This window comes from Trichechus manatus, unplaced genomic scaffold, assembly GCF_000243295.1.
Source record: "Trichechus manatus latirostris isolate Lorelei unplaced genomic scaffold, TriManLat1.0 scaffold00126, whole genome shotgun sequence".
NCBI classification, from domain to species: Eukaryota; Metazoa; Chordata; class Mammalia; order Sirenia; family Trichechidae; genus Trichechus; species Trichechus manatus.
The window spans coordinates 5,896,925-5,908,960 of record NW_004444062.1 but is presented as its reverse complement, the minus strand read 5'-3'; positions in this window follow the sequence as shown (position 1 = coordinate 5,908,960).

Sequence of the window (12,036 nt, the reverse complement as noted above, 5' to 3'; positions counted from 1 at the left end):
TGGTTTAACCAGATGCTTTCATTAGCCAGGATACCCTATTCCCAAGACTTTCCACTTAATTGAGATTCTGTAAATAACCTAACATATGAACTAAATAATCATCCCATAATTAATCACACTATTTGGCATTATCTCATCTTTACAGAAAATAAGACACGCTGCAGTTTGGCGATGACAAAGTTGGACGTCTGGGTAAGAATCAGTTCTGCTTTCTGGACGAGCGGAAATGCCAGCTTCTTACTATTCACTCTTACTCATCAAACATAACAGGAAGTCTTCTTAGGCCTAAGGAGGCAACAAGGTCTCTACACAACTAGCAAAAGGCAACAGCAATGAGTATCTGTCATACTGGGAAACCAGATTTGTGAAACAGGCAGAGGAGAATTTGAAGCCACACTGTATGAAAGTCTTCAGAAAAAAGAAGAAAAAATACACACATGGACATCACTGCAGATTTGTTCACATTGCGCAGTGACTTTTAATAAACCCTCAGAAGGGCATTGCATAACAGCACTGGTGCTTGAGAACAAGGAGACCATTTACTTACGTTGAGGCCGTTATAATTCTGAGAAATGTCTTTAAGGGAATAACCAAAACCATAAAACTCGGCTAATATGGACGACAGCATGGCAGGGGAACAAATAGTCAGACAAAACTGGACTGAAATCCTCGCTCTGCCACTTACCAGCAGGGTGACCTTTGGCAAGTTGTTTAACCTCACCAAGACTCTACTTATTCATCCACAAAATGGAGATGCTTGTTGTGATTTTTAGGGGAGATAATGAGTATAAAATGCCTGGAATAGTGCCTGACACAGAAAAGATGTCATTATAGTTAGGAGATTTAGAATTTTATACAAGACAAACATTTTTATGTGCTTATACAGAAAGATCTTCAGGCTATACTATTAAGAAAAGCAAGGTGCAGAACAATATGGAAAACATGACACCATTTGCATAAACTCTGGTCTATCACACATTGACACCATTGTCTTCTTGCCAGGCACTGTTCTGAGTATTTTACAAGTATTAACTCACTTAACCTTCATGGTAAGTACTGTCATTATCCCCACCTAACAGATGGGAACACTGGGAAATGGAGCAGTTGGGTAACTCATCCAAGGTTACACTGTTGGTCAGTGGTGGGGTTGGAGTTTGAACCCAGGCAGTCTGGCCCCAATGTCTGTGTGCTTAAGCATTACACATGATGCCTCCCAAATTTCCAAGAGGGTCTACATACATATGCTGATATATGCATTATTATTATTATTTTTTTCCTGGAAGGATACTCAAGAAACTGTCACTTTTGGGCAAAAGAAATGAGAGAGAGAGATTCTTATTCACCATTTTATGTCCTCTGCCTTGTTTGAATTTTTTACTATGTACATGCATTACTTCTATTTTTAAATATAAATAAAGTAGTGTCACAGTGAGATAAGTAAAATATTACAGTCTAAGGCTAACAAATATACCATCTAAATATGGACAGAGGCAATACATTGTTTTGGTGATTTTTATTTTTAAAAAACTGCTTTTCTCTCCCTCTGGAAAAAAATAAATATTATTGTGTACTAACATCTTAGAAATAAGTTATGTGAAAATTATGGCTATCATAAAATACACAAACCATATATAAAATTCACAAGTCAAATATTAAATGTTGACATTAAAACTAAAAATCATATGTTCACTTAAAAAATGATAAGCCACAGACTGAGAGAAGATATTTACAACACATAAAAATGAGCAAATGCTATAAACAGAAGAAACTAGTCTACAGGACAAATAGTTTACATGAACAAAGGCCTCATCTACCCTGAGACCAGAAGAACTAGATGGTGCCCAGCTACCACTACTGACCATTCTAATCACGGCCACAATAGACAGATTCTGATAGAATGGGAGAAAAATGTGGAACAGAATCTTAAATTCCTTAAAAAAAAAAAAAAGACCTACTGGACTGGTTGAGACTGGAGGACTCCCTGAGACTACTGGCCCTGAATTACTCTAACCTCTGAGGTCACCTTGTAACAAAATAATAACCTGGCTAAAAAAAATAATGAGTATCAGTCATAAGTACTGTGCTCCTTTAAAAAATTGTCTATATGAGACTAAATGGTCAACAATTACATTAAAACAAAGATGAGAATGTAAGGAGGCAGGGAAACTAGGTTAATGAAAACAGAACAACCAGAGCAGAAATAACAAGAATGTTCACACATTGTGAAGAATGTAACCAATGTCACTGAACAACTTGTGTGGAAATTGTTTAATGGGAACCTAAACTGTTGTGTAAACCTTCACCAAAAACACAGTATTATCTTTTTAAAAAATTGAAGCTGAAGAAAGTCCAGGAAAAAAAGACATAAACAGATGAATAACAGAAAAGGAAATGGAAATAGCTCAAAAATGGGAAAAAAAAAGATAATCATACTCATTAGGACATACCCATTGCTGTCGAGTTGATTCCAACTCACAGCAACCCTATAGACAGAGCAGAATTTCCCCATAGCGTTTCCAAGGAGCGGCTGGTAGATTAGAACTGCCGACCTTTTGGTTAAACAGCCTGAGCTCTTAATCACTGTGTCACCAGGGCTCCATATCATTAGGACATGGGAAAATACAGATTAAGACAACCATGAGACATCATTGTATATCCTGAGATGTACAAAAACTTAAACATCTAGTAATACCAAATTTAGTTCAATTTGGGGAGACAGGAGTTCTCATACATGCCCCGAGAATCTTATTTAAGTCATTTGGGACAGGACCAGGCATCAGTACTGTATTAATATTTTAAAATCTCCTCAGGTAATTTCATTGGAGCTTGGTGAGGATGGGGCACATTAAGAGTTACACTTGCTCCTGAGCACAGCTACCTCTAGTGGTGTCTGATTTCTCAACCACACCCTTCACATCTCAGGTATGGGGTTCCAGTTTTTTCAGTTGCCACAGAGTGGACTCTTTCATGGCAACCCCACATGTGTCAGAGTAGAACTGTGCTCAATAGGATTTTCAATAGCTGATTTTTCCTAAGTAGGTGGCCAGACTTTTTTCTAATGCATCTCTGGGTGGACTCAACCTACAACCCTCTGGTTAGGATGTTCGGCTTCCTTGGTTCTCACTGCTACTTGCAATTCCCTATCCCTCTCTTCTCTCCTTGAAACCTACCCCTGCCAATTAAGGTCATCTACAAGCCCCATCACTCCTTGATTTATTGAGTATTTTATCACCAACTAGTTGTCTGAGTCTAATACAACTCCTGTCATAATTCTGATTTCAATACCTATGTAGAGCTTTTCAGTTCCTTGATGTTCTCTCCTCTAAGACTTTGTCCTGCACCCTACATCATCCACGCATTTCCTTATTATATCCTAGACATTGTCATTATCAATGATTACACCCCATCCATAATATCAACTGCCAGCATCCCACTTCCAGCTACCACCTTCAATTCCTTCCTTCTGATCTCAACAATTCTCCAACCCCACAAAGACCCCACCACCACGACACCAGTGCACTGGACTGAAACTTCATGATCCATTCTTTTAATTATCCCTCTACACTCACTCTCAGCTACTTTACTCTTCTCTCCCCAACCCAAGTTAAATCCAGCTCTCCATGGGACTACACCGAGCCCAAGTGGCTGAATGTAGTTGGAGAAAATACACAACCATATTGACCATTTCACTTTAAATTCATGACTGGGCCCCCCACCTCAAGAGGAAGCAGCAATCTTACCCTTTCCTAATCCATCCACTTTCCCACTCTCCTATTTCATACCTCCTCCTCTCTTCCAATATTCCCTTCCTCACTCTCAGCTGATTATGTGCTTCATTTTTCACAAAGAGAATAAATGCAACCAAAAGAATATTTCCACATCCTCTCCAAAACTCTACCTGCCTACTGTACCGGTTCTACTTGCACTTTCCACTGTTCTTCTGAATGAACTCTGTGTCAAAAGCCAGTCTCTTCCAATTGAGCACTGGATCTCATTTCTGGTTGTCTATGCAAGGAAATCATGCTTGCAATTACCCTCTCTCTACTTCATCATTTTTCTGCTCTGATATATAATTCCAACTATCATATGATACTACAATTTTTCTTATCTTTAAAAAAAAAAATCTCTCCCTTTGAACCCACAACTTCCTCCTCTTTGCTCCTCTTTACACTAAAATTCCCTGAGTTGTTTTATTGCTGTCTCCAATTAATCTCCTCCCATTTTCTCAAACCCACTCCCATCAGATTTCCTTCTCCACCACTCAAGAGAAATAACCCTCTTCAAGGTCACCAGTGACCTCCACATTGCCAAATCCAATGATCAATTTTAAATTTTTATTTTACTTGATTAGTAGCATTTAACACAGTTGAAAGATCTTGAAAAGCTTTCTTACTTGGCTTCTGGGACCCCCATACTCCCTGAAATTTTCCTCTGACCCATTGAGTACTCTTTCCCAGTGTCCTTCAAGGTCCTCCTTATTTCTCTGACCTGGAACACTCTAAAATCAGTCTTGATCCTCTTCTCTTATTTCATGCACTCACATCCTGGTCCATGGCTTCAAAACTATCTATTTGTCGATGATTTCCAAATTATTATCTTCAGCCTCATCTTCTTCCCTAAATCCAGACTCTTATATCCAACTGTCTGCCAAACTTCTCCACTTGGGTTTCTAATAGACATTTCTAACCATTCTTGTTGAAAACCTAACATTTGAATTCTCACTCCTGAAAACCATGAACCTGTCCCTTTTGCATCTTTTCTTATCTCAATAAATTACACTTCTGTTCTTCCAGTTGCTCAGGACAAAATCCTTAAAGTAATTTTTGATTCCTCATTTTCATTCAAACTCCACATTCAATTCATGAGCAAATTTTGTTGGTTTTTTCTTTGAAATATATCCATTGGCAAAATACCTCTCATGCCCTCCACCACTCCCATGGTGACCAAAGCCATCATCTTCTCTTTTCTGGTTGACTGCGGTGACTCTCTCTTATGTATGCTTTCCGTGGTGTTCTCAAATTATCTATGTAAAAGTCACTATTATGTATGCTCTTATAATGTTTCCAATCCACATATGTATGAGTCACTTATAATGTGAAGTTAGAAATAGAGAATTTCTGAACTTAGACATAGAAACATATATACTTCTTAACTGTAAGTCATTAGAAACTTATGAATAATTAAAAACTATAATTCTCGAGGACCTGCTAAACATGGCACTATAGACAGAAGCACCACGCTGTCCCTCTACAGCAAAGACCCAAAAATCTGAGTAAAACAAATACATACATCAATCCTGTAACCCTAAACATCAAATGAAGTGACAAATAACTCAACCAAGAACTGAATGGAATAAGAAACTGACAGAGAACAGAGAAGGAGGAGAGCTATGGAGTGGAGGTCCCCTACCAGCTAATGTGTCATAGACTCACCATCTTGGATCCCTCAGCCACCAAGAATGGTGAACAGGGAGCACAGGAAGGCAACTTCACGGAGGTCCCAGCAGGAGACAGAACACCTGGTAATCAGGGATACATGCTTTACCGCCCCCCACCCTTCTTCCCTCTATGTGGCCTCTGCCACTTTCCAGTGGACCCTGGTCACTCAGCCAGAGAGAAGTTGGCTCCTTGCTGCTTGGATTTGCCACACCACCACCAGCTGGTTTCTTATCTCTCCCTTCCTTCCTTTCTTCTCTCCCACCCACCTAGCTGCATGTGCCATTTCTGCCTCTTCTTGATAGGCTGTGCCACATCACCCGGCTAGAAAGCTACCAGCACACAGCTTCCCCAGGTCCATGCCACTCCACCTGCAGGCTCCCTCACCACCTTTTTTTTGGCGCAGGTCTTCTGTTTCTCTTCTTTCCCACACCCACTTAGCTCCACACATCACATCCTCCCCCTTTCCTCCCACCTATCTGCACCATGTGCTGACTGCCACACTCCCAAGTGGCACAGGCATGGACCACCAAATCCCACCCTGTACTGCCACTGGCCCCACCGTGTCAGCCCCAGTACCTACTGCAAATGACCCATCCCTGCCCTTCCCACTCTGCTGGACCTGCCCTGCTGCACTATAGCTGAGTGACTGGCCCTGCCTGCCTGGACAAGGTAGTGAGAAGTATCGTGCCCACAGATGAGCAAACAACAAAATGCACAGCTGGCCTGCCCAGACATTACCAAATAAAACAAAAAAGCAAGACAAAACAAATGTACAATCAATAAGAGAAGAAAATAATTCCTGAATGTCCCAAAAACAGCAGACAATATCAAAACATAAAAAACAGGGCAGGATGGTTTCAGTAGGTGTCCAGAATAAAACACCAGACGACCTTCTGGTAGAAGAAAAGGGACTGGAATTATCTGATAGGGAATTCAAAGCACTAATTTTCAAGTATCTCTAACAAATAAAAGAAAACACAGACAAAAATAAGGAAAAAAATAGACAAAAATCATGGAAAACATATAAAAAATCATGCAAAAGACGGGCAAAACAATGGAAGGATTCAGGAAAACAGTACAGGAACAAAATGTCAAAATAAACAATCAACTGGAAATCGTACAAAAACAGCAATTAGAAATGCAAAGATAAACTACAAGATTTCAGAAATTGACAGTGCCACAGAAGGTTTTAGAAGCATATTTGAAACAATGGAAGACAGCCTCAACAAAATTGAAGACAAATACTCGGATACCATTTTGTTTGAGGAAAAATCAGAGAAAAGAATGAAGAAAAATGAAGAAACAATGACAACGATGTGTGATATGATAAAAAGGAAAAATTTGTGTGTCATTGGAATTCCAGAATAGGAGGAGAAAATGGAAGACACAGAGAGGATCATTGAAGATTTACTGACAGAAAACTTCCCTAATATCATGAAAGATGAAAAGCTGACCATCCAAGAAGCTCAATCCTATAGGATAGACCCCAAAAGAAAATAAGCAAGACGTATCATAATATACTTCCTAAAGACAAAGACAAAGAAAAATCCTGAGAGCAGGTCAAGAAAAACAAAAAGTCACATACACCAATAGCAATAGATGCACACATCAAAAAAGAGGAAAGGGACAAAATCAAAACATTATCTACACAACTCTAACCAATAGAAAAAGAACAGCAAAAAAAGCCCACAGCCAACAGAAGAAAGGAAATAATAAAAATCAGAGTAGAAATAAATTAAATAGAGAATAGAAAAACAATAGAAAGAATCAACAAAATCAAAAGTTGGTTCTTTGAAAGCATTAACAAAATGGACAAACCATTGGCCAAACTGACAAAAGAAGAATGGGAGAGGACACAAATAATTCAAATAAGATATGAAATTAGGGACATTACAATGGACCCAGCTGAAATAAAAAGGATCATAACAGAGTACTATGAAAATGATACTCCAACAAATTTGGAAACGTAGAGGAAATGGACAAATTTCTTGAAACACACTACCTACCCAAATTAACACAAACTGAAGTTGAAAATCTGAACAGACCCATAACAAGAGAAGAGATTGGAAAGGTAATTAAAAAAAAACTCCCAACAAAAAAAAAGCCCTGGCTCAGATGGCTTCACTGGAGAGTTCTACCAAACATTCAGAGAAGAGTTTACACCAGTACTACTCCAACTATTTCAGAACATAGAAAAGGAAAGGATACTGCCGAATTCATCCTATGAAGCCAGCATAACCCTGATACCAAACCATGCAAAGACATCACAAAAAAAGAAAATTACAGACTAATATCTCTCATGAATATAGATACAAAAATTCTCGACAAAATTCTAGCCAATAGAATTCAGTATCATATCAAAAAAATAATACACCACAACCAAGTGGAATTCATATCAGGTATGCAAGGATGGTTCAACATTAGAAAATCAACCAAACTAATCCACCACATAAATAAAAGAAAAGAAAAGAATCACATGATCATCTCAACCGACGCAGAAAAGGCATTCCACAAAATTCAACACCCATTCCTGATACAAACTCTTAATAAAATAGATACAGAAGAGAAATCTGTCAACATAATAAAGGGCATCTATGCAAATCCAATAGCCAACATCATTCTCAACAGAGAGAGGCTGAAAGTGTTCCCCTTGAGAACAGGAACAAGACAAGGGCTCCCTTTGTGATGGTTAAGGTTGTACGTCAGCTTGGCTGGGCCATGATTCCCAGTGGTTTGACAGTTATGATGTGGTCTGGAAGTCATATGATGTTGTCATCACTTCCGTGATGAGATTTGATATAATGTTGTCACCTCCATGATGGGATCTGCTGTGAGTAGCTAATCAGTTGAAAGGGAGTTTCCTTGGGCATGTAGCCTGCATCAAATATAAGCGCACAATCTGGCAAGACTCCAGGTCTTTCGCTCCCTCTGGATCCTGCAGCTGGCTCCTATTCATCTGATCTCCAGTTCCTGGGACTTGAGCTAGCAGCTTACCTGCAGTCTTGCCTGCTAATCTTGGTATTCGTTGATCTTTGCAGCCTGTGAACAAGAGCCCTGCTCTCTGAAGTGCCAATCTTGGGTTAGCTGGCCCCTGTGACTGTGTGAATCAGGAGAAGCCTCTGTCCTGACCCAGGGACTTGGGATGTTCTACATCCGACTGTGGTGAGTAGCAACTGGGGTCTTAAAAGTCTGTGAGTGGCCATCTAAGATATATCTACTTGTCCCATCCCGGCTGGAGCAAAGGAGAATGAAGAAGACCAAAGACACAAGGAAAAGATTAGTCCAAAGGACTAATGGACCACAATTAACACAGCTTCGACCAGACAGAGCCCAGAACAACCCGATGGTGCCCAGTTACCACTACTGACTGCTCCGGCAGTTGTCACAATAGTGGTTCCTGGACAGAGAGGGAGAAAAACGTAGAATAAAATTCAAATTCACAAGAACAAAACAAAAAAAAGACCAGGCTTGCTGGTCTGACAGAGATTGAAGAAACCCCAAGAGTATAGCCCCCGGACACCCTTTCTTCTTTATTGTACTTTCTTTTTTTTTTTATGAAGGTTTACAGAACAAATAGTTTCTCATTAAACAGTACACAGATTGTTTTATGACAATGGTTAACAACCCCATGACATGTCAACACTCTCCCTTCTCAATCCTGGGTTCTCTATTACCAGCTTTCCTGTCCACTCCTGACTTCTAGTCCTTGTCCCTGGACTGTTGTGCCCCATAAGTCTCGTTTTGTTTTATGAGGCCGTCTAATCTTTGGCTGAACAGTGAACCTCAGGAGTGACTTCATTACTGAGCTAAAACAGTGTCCAGGGGCCATACTCTTGGGGTTTCTCCAGTCTCTGTCAGGCCAGTAAGTCTGATCTTTTTTTGTGAGATAGAATTTTGTTCTACGTTTTTCTCCAGCTCTGTCTGGGACCCTCTGTTGTGATCCCTGTCAGAGCAGTCAGTGGTGGTTGCTGGGCACCATCAGTTGTACTGGACTCAGTCTGGTGGAGGCCATGGTAGTTGTGGTCCATTAGACGGACACCCTCTTAACTCAGTACTGAAGTTACTCCTGAAGTTCATCCTTCAGCCAAAGATTAGACAGGTCTATAGGGCCAACAGTAACATACCTGAGGGACATGCTTCATAGTTCAATCATGTATACGAGACTAATGGGCACACCAGCCCAAAACCAAAGATGAGAAGGCAGGACAAGACCGGAAAACTGGAGGCTGGAAACAGGAAACCTGGAGTGGAGAAGGGAAGAGTGTTGACATGTTGAGGAGTTAGCAAGTAAGGTCACAAAACAATTTGTGTATTAACTGTTTAATGAGAAAATAATTTGTTCTGTAAACTTTCACCTAAATCAAAATAAAAAAAGTTTCTAAAATAAATATGGCAGTATAATAAAATGTTTAAATCTGAGTATTGTCACAGTATTCTCTACTTTTTACACAAATAAGTATTTGCCATACTATACTTTAATAAATGTTTGAAATACTCTAGAATTTTAAAAATCAATTAAAATTTTAATTAATTTAATTAAGTAAATTTAATTAAAACCTGATAGACTTGAAAGCAGTTACATTTGAGTATAAGGGCATAATTTGAATTAGACCAAAAAGAGAAACAAACAAACAAAAACAACAATTTGTTGGATTGCTTGGTTGATTTTTTTTTTTTTTTTTTTTAAATTAGATAGGTGTGGTTTGGGGTCAAAGGAGAAAAGGAAACAGCCCTTTAAAAAAGGAATGTCTGGCGGGGCTGTTGCCAGTCAGCATAGCAGGGAGGGACTGATACAGCAAAGGTGCTTGCTGTCTGCTGTGAGCTCTCAGGCACAGAAGTCACAGACAAGGATGCTTGTGAATAATACACCAAAACACACAAGTCACACCTGGAATACAATTTGACAGCAGAATTTCGGAACTGGAAGGTATGGGACAGGGCAATGCTCTACGTTTTAGAGGTGGAAAAACTGAGGAACAGAGGCAAAGTATTAGGGTTCGAAGCTCTAGCTTAAGTCGAAAAGGTTGATCTCAATTTAAGACAATTTCCATTCACCCCTTCCCCACCCTCACATTAAAATAACTTTCCAGTTTTTGTCTAAATGTAAAAGTAATAAACTTTCATTAATTTAAACATTTTTTATTCGATATGGAAATTATAGAGAAGGAACTGGAAATGACCTATTGTCCTTCAGTGGAGGGGATGATTGAATTACTTGTGGTACAAATACATTATGAAGTATAATGCAAGTATTAGAGGAATGCACCCCTGAGTAAAGAAAACGGTTTGTGCTCAACTACCAACCTAAAGCTTGGTGGTTTGAATCCACTCAGTGAGGGAGAAAAACCTGGCTGATCTGCTTCCATAAAGATTACAGCCAAGAAAACCCTATGGAAGTTATATTCTGTAACACATGGGGTCGCCGTGAGTCGGGATTGTTTGAAGGGCAACGGGTTTGAGTTACTAGAAGAGTGATTTTGATTGATATGTTATTGACTAAAAGATGATTATAACGTATAATAAGTATGGAAAAACAATTTAAAAATATGTCAAGGTCTTGTCACTTTTCGAAAAAGCAAACAAAAAGCTGTATATGTGTTTACATAAGTTTAGGAAAACTATAGAAGGCTCCACACACTATTAAAAATTGGGATTATATTGAAGGCGAAAGAGTAAGGATACTACCATTATTCTTTAATTTTCAATTATTGTAATTGGCATCTGTTACATTTAGAATTTTTTTAAAAAATAAAACGGTATGAAGGAGAAAATTCGCATCACTTCACTAGAAAGAACCACTGATTTTTAAAATTTTATTTCCCCTTTTATATAAAATATATGTATATCATACATATATATTTACAAAAATAGGTTCTATATACACACTTTTGTGAGCTTTCCCCCTCCACTTAATATTCAGCTATGGTTTTCCTTCCATGCAACAAATACAGATGTACAATTATACTTGTAAGTGACTACAGCATATCCGACTATTTGAAGTTGCTATTAAAAACAAACTCCTGCCCTCCAGTCGATTCCCACTCATAGCGACCCTATAGGACAAAGTAGAACTGCCCCATAGGGTTTCTAAAGAGCGGCTGGTGGATTCAAACTGCCCACCCTTTGGTTAGCGGCAATAGCTCTTGACCCCTGCGCCACTAGGGCTCCTTTGTTTACTTAAGACAAATTTACAGATGCGGAATTTCTGGAAGAAAGTTAATGCATTTAAATTTTGATCAACATTTCCAAACTAGCCTTCTATGAAGTTTTTTGTTTTGTTTTAAAACTGGATTACACTCCCACCAAGAGAGTGAAGGAGGGTTAACACAGAATCCGAACACTGCAAACGCTCGTTGAACTTGCGCGACCCCCTTCCTGGGGAAACTGCCTGTGGGATTTACCCGGTGCTTTTACAGGAAGGAAAGGGATTCAGCGAACCCTGAGCCTCGCCACGATCCCCGCCAGCACAGAGCTGGGAAAGGCAAAGGTTCCCAAGGAGGGTTGGGAAGCAAAGCCCGGAACACTCCCCGCCTGGAGGGTGGGTGAGCCGGGACCGGCAGCGGATCCCCGCCTGCGCCCCGCCCCGTCCCGGCTGAAG